This window comes from Somniosus microcephalus, chromosome 3, assembly GCF_052327205.1.
Source record: "Somniosus microcephalus isolate GS21.2 chromosome 3, FLI_Smic_1.0, whole genome shotgun sequence".
Classification (NCBI taxonomy): Eukaryota; Metazoa; Chordata; class Chondrichthyes; order Squaliformes; family Somniosidae; genus Somniosus; species Somniosus microcephalus.
The window spans coordinates 342,912,078-342,929,354 of record NC_140989.1 but is presented as its reverse complement, the minus strand read 5'-3'; the positions used below and the strand labels follow the sequence as shown (position 1 = coordinate 342,929,354).

Here is a 17,277-nt window from a genome sequence, read left to right as displayed (position 1 = left end):
GTGTGGATTATTAAAAGAAGATACACAAAAGCGACTGCTCGAGGAGAATGAGCTGACGCTTGAGAAAGCGATCACTATGGCAGCAGCACACAAAGCCGCAGCGAGAGGCACGGCAGTAATGCAGCTACGGTCACCGGAACTCAGTACAAATAAATTGGGTTTGAGTACTGTAAAATGTTATCATTGTGGAAAGACAACACACGATCAGAACCAGTGTTGGTTTAAAAACCAAGAATGCAGAATGTGTGGCAGGCTTGGCCACATAGCTAAAGTATGCCGGTCAGGAAAGAAGACCAGCAACAAAAAGTCACCGCAAGGAAAATACATAAAGGTGCACAAGGTGACAAAGACCAGTTCGAACGAACAGAAGTCAGATTCAGACGTTAGCAGTAATGAACTGGGTAGCTTAAGAGTACACAACGTTGGTAAGGATGCAGAGCTCCAGACAATTTGGGTCACTCTTCAGATAGCAGGAGTCCAAGTAAAGATGGAATTGGACACTGGATCGGCATTGACGGTCATGAATAAGAAAGATTACAAAAGGTTATTCCAACATATTCCCCTACGGGATACGGAGATTATATTGAAAACATACACGGGGCAAAGAGTGTACCCCATCGGAAAGATAGAGGTAAAAGTGGCCCACAAGGGCGAAGAAAGCCAAGTAATGGACTTATATGTACTACCTGAAGGAGGTCCACCACTACTGGGACGGGAGTGGATTAGGAAAATGAATATGGACTGGCACTCCTTAAAAGCACTAACGGTAGATTCCGGGGAAACAGATGTCAAACCTAAACGATTGTCCAAAATATTGGATGATGCTAAAGAGGTGTTCCAGCAAGGACTGGGAACACTGAAAGGAATTACGGCAAACATCAAGATTGATGAACATGCACAACCAAAATTTTTCAAAGCCAGACCGGTACCCTATGCAATACGACCTACTGTAGAAGCGGAACTGGAAGCGCTAGAACGTTCAGGTGTACTGTCTAAGGTAGATTGGAGTGAGTGGGCTACGCCCATTGTTCCCGTTATGAAACGTCCTTCGAGCAACAAGCCAGGAGAACCAGGGAAGGTTCGCATCTGTGGAGATTTCAAGATCACCGTTAATCCGGTACTTCACACGGTGCAGTATCCGCTTCCGCGGATTGAGGATATTTTTGCTTCGTTGTCTGGTGGGAAACACTTCACCAAGATAGACCTGGCGCAGGCGTACTTGCAGATGGAGGTTGAAGAAGAGTCACGCCAGTGCCTCACGATCAACACGCATAGAGGTTTGTACCGGTATAATAGGCTGGTTTTTGGAGTGGCATCGGCTCCGGCAATTTGGCAGAGGGCCATGGAGCAGGTATTACAGGGAATTCCAGGCACACAATGTTACCTGGACGATATTCTGATTACAGGTGATGGTGATGAAGAACACCTCGCAAACTTGGAACTGGTGCTCAACAGACTGAAAGAGTATGGACTTAGAGTTAATCGGCAGAAATGTGAGTTCTTTCAGAAGCGGATCTCGTACTGTGGTCATGTCATTGACCGGGAGGGGCTTCATAAGTCTCCTGACAAGATAGAGGCAGTTGTAAAGGCTCCCGCTCCGGATAATGTCTCTCAGTTGAGGTCGTTTCTGGGATTGATTAACTATTACCATAAGTTTCTACCGAATCTATCCACGGTACTGCACCCGCTGAATGCTCTTTTACAGAAGGGGGTACCATGGGAATGGAGCGAAAACTGTAAGAAGGCATTTCGCAAAAGCAAAGAATTGATCACCTCAGGAAGTGTTGGCTCACTTCAACCCGACACTGCCTATTCGGTTGGCTTGTGATGCTTCTCCATATGGTATTGGGGCAGTACTCTCACACAAGTTGCCAAATGGCACGGAAAGGCCAGTCGCGTTTGCATCCAGATCATTGACCTCCGCTGAGCGCAACTATGCGTAGATCGATAGGGAGGCTCTCAGCCTTGTATGGGGAGTGAAGAAGTTTAATCATTACCTGCAGGGCCAAAAATTCACACTTCTGACAGACCATCAGCCGTTGGTATCCATTTTTAACCCTAAGAAGGGTGTTTCGGTGATGACAGCACAGCGACTCCAGAGATGGTCCCTTTTCCTAGGGGCACATCAATATCAAATAGAATTCAAAGGTACAAAGCAGCATGGCAATGCTGATGGGCTGTCGTGCCTGCCACTACCTGAAGCAGAAGAGACGACGAAAGTTGACCCGGTTGAGTTATTTCATTCGACCATCATCGAGTGTTTACCAGTCACCAATGCAAGTATTGAAAGAGAAACCAGGAACGACCCGACACTGTCCCGAGTTTACGAGGTGACAGTGAAGGGATGGCCAACACATGGTGATCCTCTGTTACCGGCATTCTCGGCAAGGCGAGACCAGCTGTCCGTCTGCCATGGTACTTTGATGTACGGGACAAGAGTGATTATTCCTCCCAAGTTACGGGAAAGAGTTCTAAAGGAACTGCATGAAGGTCATCTGGGGGGAGTTAAGATGAAAAGTCTTGCTAGGGCTTATGTATGGTGGCCGGACATTGACCAACAGATAGAGGAGTTGACAAAAAGCTGCGCTGGGTGCCAAAAAGTGCAAAATGCACCTCCGATCGCACCACTACACCCATGGGAATGGCCTTCAGCCCCATGGCAACGCGTACATATTGACTTTGCTGGTCCATTCATGGACTCCATGTTCCTAATTGCGGTGGACGCACATTCCAAATGGCCAGAAGTGATCAAGATGAATACCACTACTTCAGAAAAGACAATTGCGGTGTTAAGAACAATATTCGCAAGGAACGGATTGCCAGAACAGATATGTTCGGACAACGGACCACAGTTCGTGTCGGAAGAATTCCAAAAATTCTTAAAGAAGAATGGGGTGAAACATTATACCTCTGCCCCATATCATCTGGCGACAAACGGGTTGGCCGAGAGATTTGTACAAACATTCAAAAAGGCAATAAAGGCCATGAACGGTGATCAGATTCCGTTACAACACAAGGTGGACAATTTCCTAATGGCATATCAAAACGCCGCTCATGCAGTGACTAACCAAAGTCCTGCCATGATGTTTTATAACAGGAGGTTGCGGTCCAGGTTGGACTTGTTAAAACCAAATGTGCGGAGGGAAGTGGAAAACAAACAGTTCCGGCATATTAATAACAAGTCCACTCGAAGTTTTGACGTAGGACAACCAGTGTTGGCAAGGGGCTATGGAAACGAAAAATGGCAGTCCGGAACAATTCGGGCCAGACAAGGACCTCTGATGTACACAGTAGATATTGGTAACAATGTGATAAGGCGTCATGCGGATCAACTGGTAGAATCAAGAGCAAGGGTCGAACCCATGGTTGCGACAGAGACAACTGTGGAAGACGTTAATGAACCTGAAGCATCTACCTCGGCAGGGACTGTACCTGATGATGACGTCCAATACATAGGAAACCAACAAGAAGAGACACCTCAGCAACAAGAATCAGAGACCACTGAAAGGCGTTATCCAAACCGAATCAGAAGGCCTCCTGAGAGACTGAACCTTTGAACTGTTTATACCTGAAGTTATATATGTATATATGTTATTATGTTATGTTAAATGGGGATATGACTGTTAAGCTAAAAAGGGAGGATTGTGGTGTATGTAACCTGTTCCACCTTAAGTGAACTTAAGCCTGTTCCACCTTAAGAGATGTACTACTTTCTCTGGCTGCTGTATACGTAATACCGGTGGTGACCACCGGTATATAAGTACTGTGTAGTGATATTGTATTTAGTATAGTCCCAACCTCCAACTAGTAAAGACCTGTTGAACTTTATTCTTGTAGTCTGTGTCAGTAATTAATCTTAATACAACTGGAACACACAGACTTAACAGTGGCGACGAGTCCGATTCTTACCCTGCGGCAGTTTATATCCACGGCGGCTTCGTCCACAGAACGGGCGTCGAAGAGAGGCATCCACCCTCATCACCCTGCTGGAAGACATGTCGCGCGGCAGGCATCGAGAACCCAGAGTGCAGAAGACATCCTGAACTCGAAGCCTCCATCAGCGGCAGTCAGCTATCTTCTTTCTACCTCGGTGGTGGGTAAGCCGGTCAGCGACGCGAGCAGAAAGTCGGCCGCGTTGGCTGTACAGACGGGGGGAGGAAGACGGAGGAATAAGGGCGGTGAGATCGATCGCGACCGGAGATAAGGGCCGGGCCGCATTCGGGCCGAAAGGCGCAGCGTGGGGACATCGATCGCGGCTGGTGATAAGGGCCGGGCTGCTTTCGGGCCAAAAAGGCGCAGCGTCTGGGGCGACTGAAGGCGCGAGAGCCGCGGTGAAGGCGAACGCAGCCGCTGCTAATAACCGGGCTGCAAGAAGGGCTGCGAGGCGCGACATCGGGGAAGCGCGAATGCCCGAGGGAGCCGCGGTGAAGCGGAGACAGCGTCGGGGGAGTTACTAACCGCTGGGAAAGGGGAGCAGCAGCGGCACGCCAAACGCCATTGCAGCCAGTGGGTGAAGACCGCCAAGCGCGGGAAAACCGCCATTTTGTAGGCGGAGGACGAAGACAAGAGCGGGAAGCCACCATCTTGGGATAAAATAAATTGCAACGATGCCTAAACATGGGAACATTAATACCTTTGATAGCGACATCGAAGATTGGGCCATGTATGTAGAACGCATACAAAATTATTGTAAAGCAAATAAAATCCCAGATGCAGAGAAAGCACTAACTTTATTAAACTTAATGGGTGCGAAGACATACGGGCAATTGAAACACCTTTTATCACCAGATGAACCGGCGGATAAGACGTTCGAAGAGATTGTTACTGTCCTGAAAAATCATCTAAACCCCACGCTGCTGATGCTAGCGGAACGATTTAAATTTTACAGCAGAAGGCAGCTGAAGGATGAAAGCAATGCTGAATATTTAATGGAATTGCGTAAGCTAGCAAAGTACTGTCAGTTTGGAACGGGACTAACAGACGCGCTAAGAGATAAATTTGTGTGTGGATTATTAAAAGAAGATACACAAAAGCGACTGCTCGAGGAGAATGAGCTGACGCTTGAGAAAGCGATCACTATGGCAGCAGCACACAAAGCCGCAGCGAGAGGCACGGCAGTAATGCAGCTACGGTCACCGGAACTCAGTACAAATAAATTGGGTTTGAGTACTGTAAAATGTTATCATTGTGGAAAGACAACACACGATCAGAACCAGTGTTGGTTTAAAAACCAAGAATGCAGAATGTGTGGCAGGCTTGGCCACATAGCTAAAGTATGCCGGTCAGGAAAGAAGACCAGCAACAAAAAGTCACCGCAAGGAAAATACATAAAGGTGCACAAGGTGACAAAGACCAGTTCGAACGAACAGAAGTCAGATTCAGACGTTAGCAGTAATGAACTGGGTAGCTTAAGAGTACACAACGTTGGTAAGGATGCAGAGCTCCAGACAATTTGGGTCACTCTTCAGATAGCAGGAGTCCAAGTAAAGATGGAATTGGACACTGGATCGGCATTGACGGTCATGAATAAGAAAGATTACAAAAGGTTATTCCAACATATTCCCCTACGGGATACGGAGATTATATTGAAAACATACACGGGGCAAAGAGTGTACCCCATCGGAAAGATAGAGGTAAAAGTGGCCCACAAGGGCGAAGAAAGCCAAGTAATGGACTTATATGTACTACCTGAAGGAGGTCCACCACTACTGGGACGGGAGTGGATTAGGAAAATGAATATGGACTGGCACTCCTTAAAAGCACTAACGGTAGATTCCGGGGAAACAGATGTCAAACCTAAACGATTGTCCAAAATATTGGATGATGCTAAAGAGGTGTTCCAGCAAGGACTGGGAACACTGAAAGGAATTACGGCAAACATCAAGATTGATGAACATGCACAACCAAAATTTTTCAAAGCCAGACCGGTACCCTATGCAATACGACCTACTGTAGAAGCGGAACTGGAAGCGCTAGAACGTTCAGGTGTACTGTCTAAGGTAGATTGGAGTGAGTGGGCTACGCCCATTGTTCCCGTTATGAAACGTCCTTCGAGCAACAAGCCAGGAGAACCAGGGAAGGTTCGCATCTGTGGAGATTTCAAGATCACCGTTAATCCGGTACTTCACACGGTGCAGTATCCGCTTCCGCGGATTGAGGATATTTTTGCTTCGTTGTCTGGTGGGAAACACTTCACCAAGATAGACCTGGCGCAGGCGTACTTGCAGATGGAGGTTGAAGAAGAGTCACGCCAGTGCCTCACGATCAACACGCATAGAGGTTTGTACCGGTATAATAGGCTGGTTTTTGGAGTGGCATCGGCTCCGGCAATTTGGCAGAGGGCCATGGAGCAGGTATTACAGGGAATTCCAGGCACACAATGTTACCTGGACGATATTCTGATTACAGGTGATGGTGATGAAGAACACCTCGCAAACTTGGAACTGGTGCTCAACAGACTGAAAGAGTATGGACTTAGAGTTAATCGGCAGAAATGTGAGTTCTTTCAGAAGCGGATCTCGTACTGTGGTCATGTCATTGACCGGGAGGGGCTTCATAAGTCTCCTGACAAGATAGAGGCAGTTGTAAAGGCTCCCGCTCCGGATAATGTCTCTCAGTTGAGGTCGTTTCTGGGATTGATTAACTATTACCATAAGTTTCTACCGAATCTATCCACGGTACTGCACCCGCTGAATGCTCTTTTACAGAAGGGGGTACCATGGGAATGGAGCGAAAACTGTAAGAAGGCATTTCGCAAAAGCAAAGAATTGATCACCTCAGGAAGTGTTGGCTCACTTCAACCCGACACTGCCTATTCGGTTGGCTTGTGATGCTTCTCCATATGGTATTGGGGCAGTACTCTCACACAAGTTGCCAAATGGCACGGAAAGGCCAGTCGCGTTTGCATCCAGATCATTGACCTCCGCTGAGCGCAACTATGCGTAGATCGATAGGGAGGCTCTCAGCCTTGTATGGGGAGTGAAGAAGTTTAATCATTACCTGCAGGGCCAAAAATTCACACTTCTGACAGACCATCAGCCGTTGGTATCCATTTTTAACCCTAAGAAGGGTGTTTCGGTGATGACAGCACAGCGACTCCAGAGATGGTCCCTTTTCCTAGGGGCACATCAATATCAAATAGAATTCAAAGGTACAAAGCAGCATGGCAATGCTGATGGGCTGTCGTGCCTGCCACTACCTGAAGCAGAAGAGACGACGAAAGTTGACCCGGTTGAGTTATTTCATTCGACCATCATCGAGTGTTTACCAGTCACCAATGCAAGTATTGAAAGAGAAACCAGGAACGACCCGACACTGTCCCGAGTTTACGAGGTGACAGTGAAGGGATGGCCAACACATGGTGATCCTCTGTTACCGGCATTCTCGGCAAGGCGAGACCAGCTGTCCGTCTGCCATGGTACTTTGATGTACGGGACAAGAGTGATTATTCCTCCCAAGTTACGGGAAAGAGTTCTAAAGGAACTGCATGAAGGTCATCTGGGGGGAGTTAAGATGAAAAGTCTTGCTAGGGCTTATGTATGGTGGCCGGACATTGACCAACAGATAGAGGAGTTGACAAAAAGCTGCGCTGGGTGCCAAAAAGTGCAAAATGCACCTCCGATCGCACCACTACACCCATGGGAATGGCCTTCAGCCCCATGGCAACGCGTACATATTGACTTTGCTGGTCCATTCATGGACTCCATGTTCCTAATTGCGGTGGACGCACATTCCAAATGGCCAGAAGTGATCAAGATGAATACCACTACTTCAGAAAAGACAATTGCGGTGTTAAGAACAATATTCGCAAGGAACGGATTGCCAGAACAGATATGTTCGGACAACGGACCACAGTTCGTGTCGGAAGAATTCCAAAAATTCTTAAAGAAGAATGGGGTGAAACATTATACCTCTGCCCCATATCATCTGGCGACAAACGGGTTGGCCGAGAGATTTGTACAAACATTCAAAAAGGCAATAAAGGCCATGAACGGTGATCAGATTCCGTTACAACACAAGGTGGACAATTTCCTAATGGCATATCAAAACGCCGCTCATGCAGTGACTAACCAAAGTCCTGCCATGATGTTTTATAACAGGAGGTTGCGGTCCAGGTTGGACTTGTTAAAACCAAATGTGCGGAGGGAAGTGGAAAACAAACAGTTCCGGCATATTAATAACAAGTCCACTCGAAGTTTTGACGTAGGACAACCAGTGTTGGCAAGGGGCTATGGAAACGAAAAATGGCAGTCCGGAACAATTCGGGCCAGACAAGGACCTCTGATGTACACAGTAGATATTGGTAACAATGTGATAAGGCGTCATGCGGATCAACTGGTAGAATCAAGAGCAAGGGTCGAACCCATGGTTGCGACAGAGACAACTGTGGAAGACGTTAATGAACCTGAAGCATCTACCTCGGCAGGGACTGTACCTGATGATGACGTCCAATACATAGGAAACCAACAAGAAGAGACACCTCAGCAACAAGAATCAGAGACCACTGAAAGGCGTTATCCAAACCGAATCAGAAGGCCTCCTGAGAGACTGAACCTTTGAACTGTTTATACCTGAAGTTATATATGTATATATGTTATTATGTTATGTTAAATGGGGATATGACTGTTAAGCTAAAAAGGGAGGATTGTGGTGTATGTAACCTGTTCCACCTTAAGTGAACTTAAGCCTGTTCCACCTTAAGAGATGTACTACTTTCTCTGGCTGCTGTATACGTAATACCGGTGGTGACCACCGGTATATAAGTACTGTGTAGTGATATTGTATTTAGTATAGTCCCAACCTCCAACTAGTAAAGACCTGTTGAACTTTATTCTTGTAGTCTGTGTCAGTAATTAATCTTAATACAACTGGAACACACAGACTTAACAAAAATAATTAAAGATAAAGCAGCAAATGAAGCTCAGGATCCTGAGGATGAACAATCCCAGGATTGGAGGCCTGGCACCCAGCCAGAGCCTCTTGAATTCCCCTATGCCTTGGCAACCTTGCCCACAAACACACAAGTGAAAGCCCTATTTGATATGGGAGCTGATTACACCGTAATGGATCCTGCAATTATAAAATCTAAGTGGACAAGTTTGGGAACTTCAATTTGTAAAAAATCATTAGGGGGATTCACACAAGACAAAACCAAAATAATTAATTTTTACAAAATACCTATTACTATATATGGAATGACGGTGACCCTAGATATAGGACTGGTACCATAATTGGCCTGTTCCCTCATTAAAGGACAACCAGACATGACACATTACTTTAAAATTTCAACCAGACCTGTAAAAGCATCCACAGACCAGGATGGCAGGGAAAAACATGTTCGAACACAGCTTGATCGAACTTGCCTAGAGGGGGGAGGCAAAGACCTCCTCGAGAAACTCATAAATAGATGCTACCCTTATCTACAACACCATCCAAATCAATATGGAAAGATAGACATCAAACCTCACCCACTTGATGCTGGCTGGCACAAACCTAAACAACAGTGGCCTATTCAAGACCACAAAGGAAAAATAGATCTCCTAACAGCGCTCAAAAAACTAACAGAACAAGGGCCTAGAAATTCAGTGCCCTTAGCACCGATTTTGCGGCGCTAGAGGGCCTAGCGCTGCAATTGGCGCCGGTTCCTAAATTGCCTGGGGCCCTTCCGCGGCGGTAGACCGGTAGCGCTGCGCCGGCACCGATGATGTCATCGGTGTGCGCAGCGTCCCGGTTGCCGTGGTAACCCGGCCCCAAGCCGAAATTCAGTTGCGCCCGCCTCGCCCGTGGCAGGCGCAACTAAGACTCTGGCAACAGAGTCTTCCACCAGTGTGCGCCGGCGCATAAAGGTGGAGCGGCGGCCGGCCGCGTTCCCGGCGGCCGCCTGCCCGCACCTCCCTTCCCGGACTCCTGCATTCCCCCCCGCGGCCCTGATCAGTGTCTCATGCGAGCCCGGCACTTCCCCGAGGTGCCGGGCTCAGATGTCGGGTCAATCCGCCGGACAGTTGTCGGCTGCAGGCAGCTCCTCCTTAACAGGAGGAGGAGGCCTGCAGTTCCCCCGCCTGCCGCACCGCATCGGGTGCCGCAGCGGGGGATTAGCGCCGGGAAACCCAAGTTCACGCCCGTTTTGAGGCGCTAAAGGAGGGTTTTAGCGCCCGCCGCCGTCTGGGCCCGGCGCACCCGAATTTTCGTCGGGCGCTGCCGCATTACCGCTGGCGCAAACTTTCTGGCGCTACAGCCCTGGCAAGACCAGAACCCAATTTCTAGGCCAAGGTGTCTTAATCAAAATGGCATCTATAACTAATTCACCATTGTTTGGTGTTGCTAAACCAGATGGGAGGTGGAGATTAGTGGTCTATTATACAGCCTTAAATAAGGTAAAGGCCCCACATACTGCACAGAAGCAAAATTCCACAGCCCTTCTCTCTGGAATCATGAGGGAAAAATATAAATCTTGTATTGATCTAGCAAACGGCTTCTGGTCCCATCCAATCGAAAAAGCTGATTGGCCAAAAACTGCAATGACTGGACCCGATGGTCATCAGTATTGCTGGACCAGATTGCCCCAGGGATTTCAAAAGAGCCCCTTTCTTTTTTCAGCCCACATCATTGACCTTTTAAAAGACCTACCTAATGTCAATTCTTATGTGGACGATATATATCTTCACATGACAATCTCCAAGAGCACTTGAGAGCCATTGATAGTGTTTTATCCAGACTTACAACTGCTGGGTACTTAATCAACATAAAAAAGAGTCAACTAGTTAGGGAAGAGGTAGATTTTCTGGGCCTGCGAATAACTGGAAACAGTAGAGGATTAACTCAATCCTACAAAGAAAAATTAGCCACCATTCAATATCCTAAAACTCTGAAAAATCTGCAAGCCAGTTTAGGACTCCTGAATTTTGCTTGATCTTTTACGCCAACCTTTGCCAAGCTCTCAGCACCCCTGTATGCTAGAGTGGGTGAGGCAGCAAAAGGACCATTCATATTTTCACCAGACGATTACTCAAAATTGCAACAATTATGCCGAGAGGTACAAAAAGCCATTGACCTGGAACAGAGGGACCTACAAGTTCCCCTCAATATTCATCTCAGGTCATCACCTAAAGTGGCAGTTGCAGTTTTTTATAATGAAAAGAGCATAGTGCTCATTCAGTTCCATTCTTATAACTTTTCCAATGTCGAAAGGAGGTACATTAAAAAAGAAAGGGTCATGACTATGGTAGTCCAATGCCTCATCAAGGCACGAACCCTTCAAGGGAAATACCCCATTACCATTGATACTGAAATTCCCAATTTAAGATCAGTATTGAGGATGGCTTCTGATGAAAAAAGAGCCACCCAGATCTGATATGATAAATGGGCATCATTCTTGAATGATCCTACACTCATTTTTAAATTCCTCTCCCCGGAAATGGACTTAGAACATCTCCCCATCATGGAGGATGATGATACGGAGGAGGGAATCAGATAAATACCTATGAGACCGCTTACAGAAAAACATCAAGTTATTTACTGTGATGGATCATCAATGACGATTAAAAAAGAGACATCCCAACAATCCTCAGCTGGGATGGGGATAGTAGTAGGGACTTTTCGAGATTCCTATTCTTTTTATCCAGAAGAATTACTGTTTATTCCCGCAGCATTACAGTATGCTTTAGAAAAGGCAGACCCTATTAAACCCACACTAATCTGCACGGATAGTGAGTACTGTAAAAGAGGATATAACCAAGATCTAGTTTTCTGGTAACAAACAAATTTTACCAATCATAGGGTAAACCCATAAAACATAAGTCATTGTGGGAAGGTATTCTCTGTTCGAAAATGGAGAAAAAGAATTGTCAGGTGATTCATGTAAACGGGCATACCACTGGGACAGTACACTCAAAAGGAAACAGCCTTGTAGACGAGCAAGCGAAACGTTCAGTCTGCATGACACCCCCTCGAGAGGGGCCTGCCAATGTTAGTGTAATCACTAGGGCAGAACAGGCAGCTAATCAGGATGAGGAACTGATTCAGCTATTAGACCCGACAAAAGAGAATCCACCAGGATATCCACCAAAGTACTTATACTCGGAAAACCCTACGGGTATTGTACTAGTTAAATTGCCCAAGGGAAAGCGAGAGGTACCCCCGAGACACAAATGAGAACAGCTTGTAAAAGAAGCTCACGAGGGCATAGGTCAAGCACATTGTGGTGTCAGAACAACATTCTGCAAATTGACCCCCTTCTATTGGTGGCCAGGCATGCTTAAGGCCTGTAAAACATACGTGGCAAATTGTGAGCCATGCTATTTAACCAATAAGTCATCACTAATTAAGCCACCACCATTGGCTCCTGTGAAAGCTGATGAGCCAATGGGAAAATTCTTTATTGACTTTATTGGATCACTTCCCCCATCTTTGGGATATAGACATGTTCTTGTTTGTGTAGGTGGATTCTGCTGGCTTGTCCCCACAAAAACTGTTTCAGAAAACGCACTTGCCAGGGCTATTTCTGATATAATTACTGTAGCTGGTGCACCCAAAATCTTACACTCCGATCAATGCAGAGCCTTTGTCTCTAAGGTATTCAAACACTACTGCGAACAAAGGGGGATTGGCTTAGAGCACAGCATGCCACGTCATCCGCAATCAGCGGGGCTGGTGGAACGTAAAAACCAGGAAGTAAAAAAGCTATTGGTCAAACTTTTGAGAATCAGGGGGAATAAGTGGACCACCATCATTCCGGAGGTGCAGCTATCACTCAGTAATGTGCCCACATCTGCATCAGGGACAGTGTCCCCTAAAACTCCATATTATCTGATATATGGGGTTGAGATGCATACACTGCTTACCCATGGTTCTTTTATTGCCTCTACACACTCTGAGTCCTTGGCCCGACAGCGACAGTTAGATTTTTAAAAAGTAACAGAGGAGATTCATCAAATTGATCAGAGGATAACGGAGGCAAATAGGCAGAAAAAATTGACAAACAAAGCATGGCAACCCCTAGTAGGAGAATGGGTACAGGAAAAGAAGTTCGAGCAAAAACCTGGTTTAAGACCGAAGTGGAAAAAACCTGTTCAAATACATTCTTTTATTAACGAAAGAACAGTTCAAATACATATTAACCAGCCGAATGGCAAGCATATTTTTTAAACTGTCTCCATAGACAATCTCAAAAGATGTCCTGAATGATACCGAAAAGGAGGAACAATACAAGGTGCAGTCGTACACTGTCTTTCAAGACCCAACTTGGAGCACGACACAGGAAATGGATGCGATCGAACTACTGACGGTGGTCAGTCAGACGGTGACGCCGACTCTTCCACATGTTGCTTGGCAACGCATCAGGAATTGGATTTGTGAAAAGCAACGACCGAAACAAGGAAAGATCAATGAGTTATTTCAATGAAGGAGGAAGACACCGTGGATGAAAAAGGAATCAACTGAATGCCCGGCAAGGCCTTTACGACAACACACATCTGTACATATGCCAGATCGAAGGAAAAGCATGTCAAGCTTCAACTAGTTTCAACTGACGTCTCCTTGACTCATATGAATAACTCATCTCTACAGAACGTACATCTGCCGATTGGGCATTCTAAGTATATGTTGTCTCGCTAATAGCATGACTATGTACTTATCATCCTTTTAAATTGTGTACAATTTAAAATAAGGCAAAACATTGTCCTAGGATGACTTAAAAGGAATTTTCATGTAGCACATGATTGTGCATCTCGTGAACTTAATATGCTATTGTAACCTCTTGAGGAATATTGACCAAACTCTGTCTAGATATTCCAGCTCATTTTTTGGTGAAGAGGGGGGTGTAAAGGAAGTAACCATATTCCAAGAAATACACCATCCTATGAACCGATTTCTGATATTATTAATACATGACATACTGGGTTTAAAAGTCTGGAAAGCCTCGGTGACACAGGCTGTCAATACAGGCTTCTGAGATAAGATCAGTTGTTAACACAAGTTGTAAACACCATACAATCTTTTGAAATGGTAATTGATTGTTAATACTAAAAGAATGGCCCTATTGAAAAAGCAAAGGCTTGCTTCCGAAAAGTCTGCAGTTTGGAAGCAACACAATAGCAATGCCCAAGTAAAGTGTTAAAAACTGACGCTTCGAACAGAAACATAGAACATTAAAACACCATGTGCCTTTCTAAAAGTAACATCAAATGAAACAGGAAATACGATTAATATACAACCAATTGAAGTATCTAAGAAATGCATGGAACACCCTAGATGAAGTGTTTTTGATTTACATGTTATAAATATGACACCTGCAGAAGACTTTGTAGATATGACTTCAATAGATACACCAAGCAACTACATTGTGTTTGTGTTGAACTTGGAACACATAGGAGTCACGACATTTGCTTTCAAACAGCAGAGGTGATTTAGAAATTGAACGAAAGCCCTTTGATAAGAATGGCATCAAAGAGATAAATCTGTTATAACCATTTTATGATAAGTTTTTGAAACACCTATACAGTAGACAGGATTCTGAGAGTTGGCAGCTGAAATGACAGTAAGAATAGAAAAGAATTCAACAAAGAATGACTAGAGATAATTAGCTTTCATCAACAGAAAACTTCAAAGAATAAACCACTAAAAAAAAGTATAAAAATAGAGCTTTTCAGATGGAAAGTCAGAAGTCGCTGGAAAGGGCAAGCATTTCTCAACTTCAGAGGCAGTCTCTGTAAGTTTTTAATTCTTTGAGTCTCGGGGATCAAGAGGTACTCTTATTTGATGTTGGTGGATATTCTGGATTAAGAAATAATAAGAAATGTAAAAGTGTACGAAGTTAAGATTTGAGAATAAGGATCTCTGAGAATAAGAAATGTAAGCTATTTGTATTTTGAACTGTGAAAGTCGCGATTGACTCACAAGCTGTTAACTGAATGTCGGTTCTTTAATAAATGTATATATTTTTAGAATTGGCTCAATTAGTATTTCTGTATCAAACTTGCGAACTCAATCTCTGTATATTCTTTTGTGAGGAGTAGCAGAATTCTAGGGGGTTTTCCAGACCCTCATAATATCCGGAAGGTTACAGTCTAGTTAAACTTATTAAAAGTGCTATCTGGAGGATGGTAACATCTTCAGTCATTCCTTTCCTTTAGAGAGAGATAGCCTGGACCTTTAGACCCAATTAAGCGTCTTATAGAATTCGGCTATCTCTAACTTTAGTTGAAGGTGAACGTCTGGGGAATACGCCTGATCTGGGGTAGCCCAAAAAGGGCTAGGACTAGTAATTATCCCTTCAGTATCATCAGCCATGATGCAACACGTAATGCACATCCTCAGGAGCTACCTCTCGATCTCTCCTCCTCCTTCAAAGAACTGTGTCACGTTTATTTGCTTTAGAATGAAAGCAATGCACATACTTCCCAGGAATTGTGCATAATTTTGTGGCAGTGGTTGCATATCATTTGCATGTTGATGGTATTTAGATACACCATGGGTGTGGGTGCATAAATGGCTACATGCACTCATTGATGCTCCGTACCCTGGGAAAGCAAGCAAGTTGGCAAAACTATAGACGCCTCTTCTGCTGGTAGCCGTATGCAGGTTGAAACATGACTTCAGTTACTTATTTAATGCGGCAGTGTATGTCACAAAAGCATAAGTGCAGCATTAAATCTGAGGGCAGAGGTGACAACTGATAGTGTAGTTTGGATGGCTGACTGTTCCTGCAGGACCAGATGGTACACCTGAGTCACAATCTCTCTGCTGAACCAGAACAAATGGCTGAGCTAGCTTGATCCATGACTGGCCTCTCTCGCCTCAGTGACGCTATGTAATGGTTGGTGCATGTATGCTATGGGGATGAAAACATGGCTATAATAATCACTCTGTTGGAATTTTGCCCTACTTTCATACAACCATGATCGTGGGTAATAAACTGAACTTTCATATTTATTCCACCCATCCACCATACACAATTTTTTATTGACTGCCCTTTAACAACAACAACAACTTGTATTTACATAGCACCTTTAAAGTGGTAAAAAGTCTCAAGGTGTGTCACAGGAGCGTTATCAAACAAAATTTGACACTGAGCCAGATAAGGAGATATTAGGGCAGATGAGGTTTTAAGGAGCGTCTTAAAGGAGGAAAGAGAGGTAGAGAGGCCAAGAGATTTATGGAGGGAATTCCAGAGCTTAAAGCCTTGGCAGCTGAAGGCACGGCCACCAATGTTGGAGCAATTAAAATTGAGGATGCTCAAGAGGCCAGAATTAGAGGAGCGCAGATATCTCGGAGGGTTGTGGGGCTGGAGGAGATTACAGAGATAGGGAGGGGTGAGGTCATGGAGGGATTTGAAAACAAGGATGAGAATGTAGGTCAGCGAGCACATTGACAAACAAATAACGGTTCTTAACAAGCTTTATTTTCAGGTGGGTTAACTTTCATAAATACATTTCAGCACGAGAGCAAGCCTCTGAATAGTGGTAAACATTGAAGGAAAGTCCAGAATTGCTTTGTATTGCTGGTTCTCCACTGTTCACTCAAAGCTACATATTTTGTTAAATTTTAGGAAAATATGGCCCTTAGTATTTGTAGTTTTAAAATCCAGGGTCTTAGGTTGAAATGTCTATTCCATAACATTTTTTTCTAAGATCTAAACCAATTAATTTACCAAGGGTCAAATTACTGGTGCAAAGCAATTCCGTCTGCTTCTTTGCAATTTGACAGCCTGCTTAGTATATCCCCAAGAAGCCCTTTCACAACTCGTACACCTTTTACATAGAGCACAAATAATGAAAGAATAATAACAGTTCTGTTTACTGAGATACCAGCTGGCATTTCAATGCAAGATGGCCATGTATAATCAGTAACAGTGTATTAGACTCTCCACCCATTCAGTCTCTCTTATACAAATGTCACGAATTTATCAAAAAGAACTGAAGAACAGGTACTAAATTCCTAAAAAAAAAAGCAAAGTTCATTCGAACATATTTGAGCCAGAAATTACTGCAGTATTCAGCTGTCAATCTATTTGCACGACAAGGGAGTAACCGCGTCTGTAGGATAGGATAATAAAATTTCAAGCAGATGTTCAGGCAGAGCTTTAATTCTCATTTAAGTCCCTTGGTAAGCATTTCATTTTGTCTTCGTATGCGAGCAAGGCGAATCACACTTCATCAAAAGTGTACTCTGAAATGTTACTAATGCATATTGTAGTACATAGATGAAGAAACAACCTTTGTGATATAAAAACGATCAAACTTTAAAATGCCAAAGCATTATAGTTCACAAAAGTTGCGATGC

The 17,277-nt window shown here is 44.6% G+C and overlaps 1 protein-coding gene across 1 annotated transcript in view; it reads right to left on the bottom strand.

Moving 5' to 3' along the window:
* The window catches only part of LOC147122292 (dihydropyrimidine dehydrogenase [NADP(+)]-like), a 1,139,740-nt gene that overhangs the window by 404,132 nt on the left and 718,331 nt on the right, over positions 1 to 17,277 (bottom strand). The window lies entirely within an intron of this gene.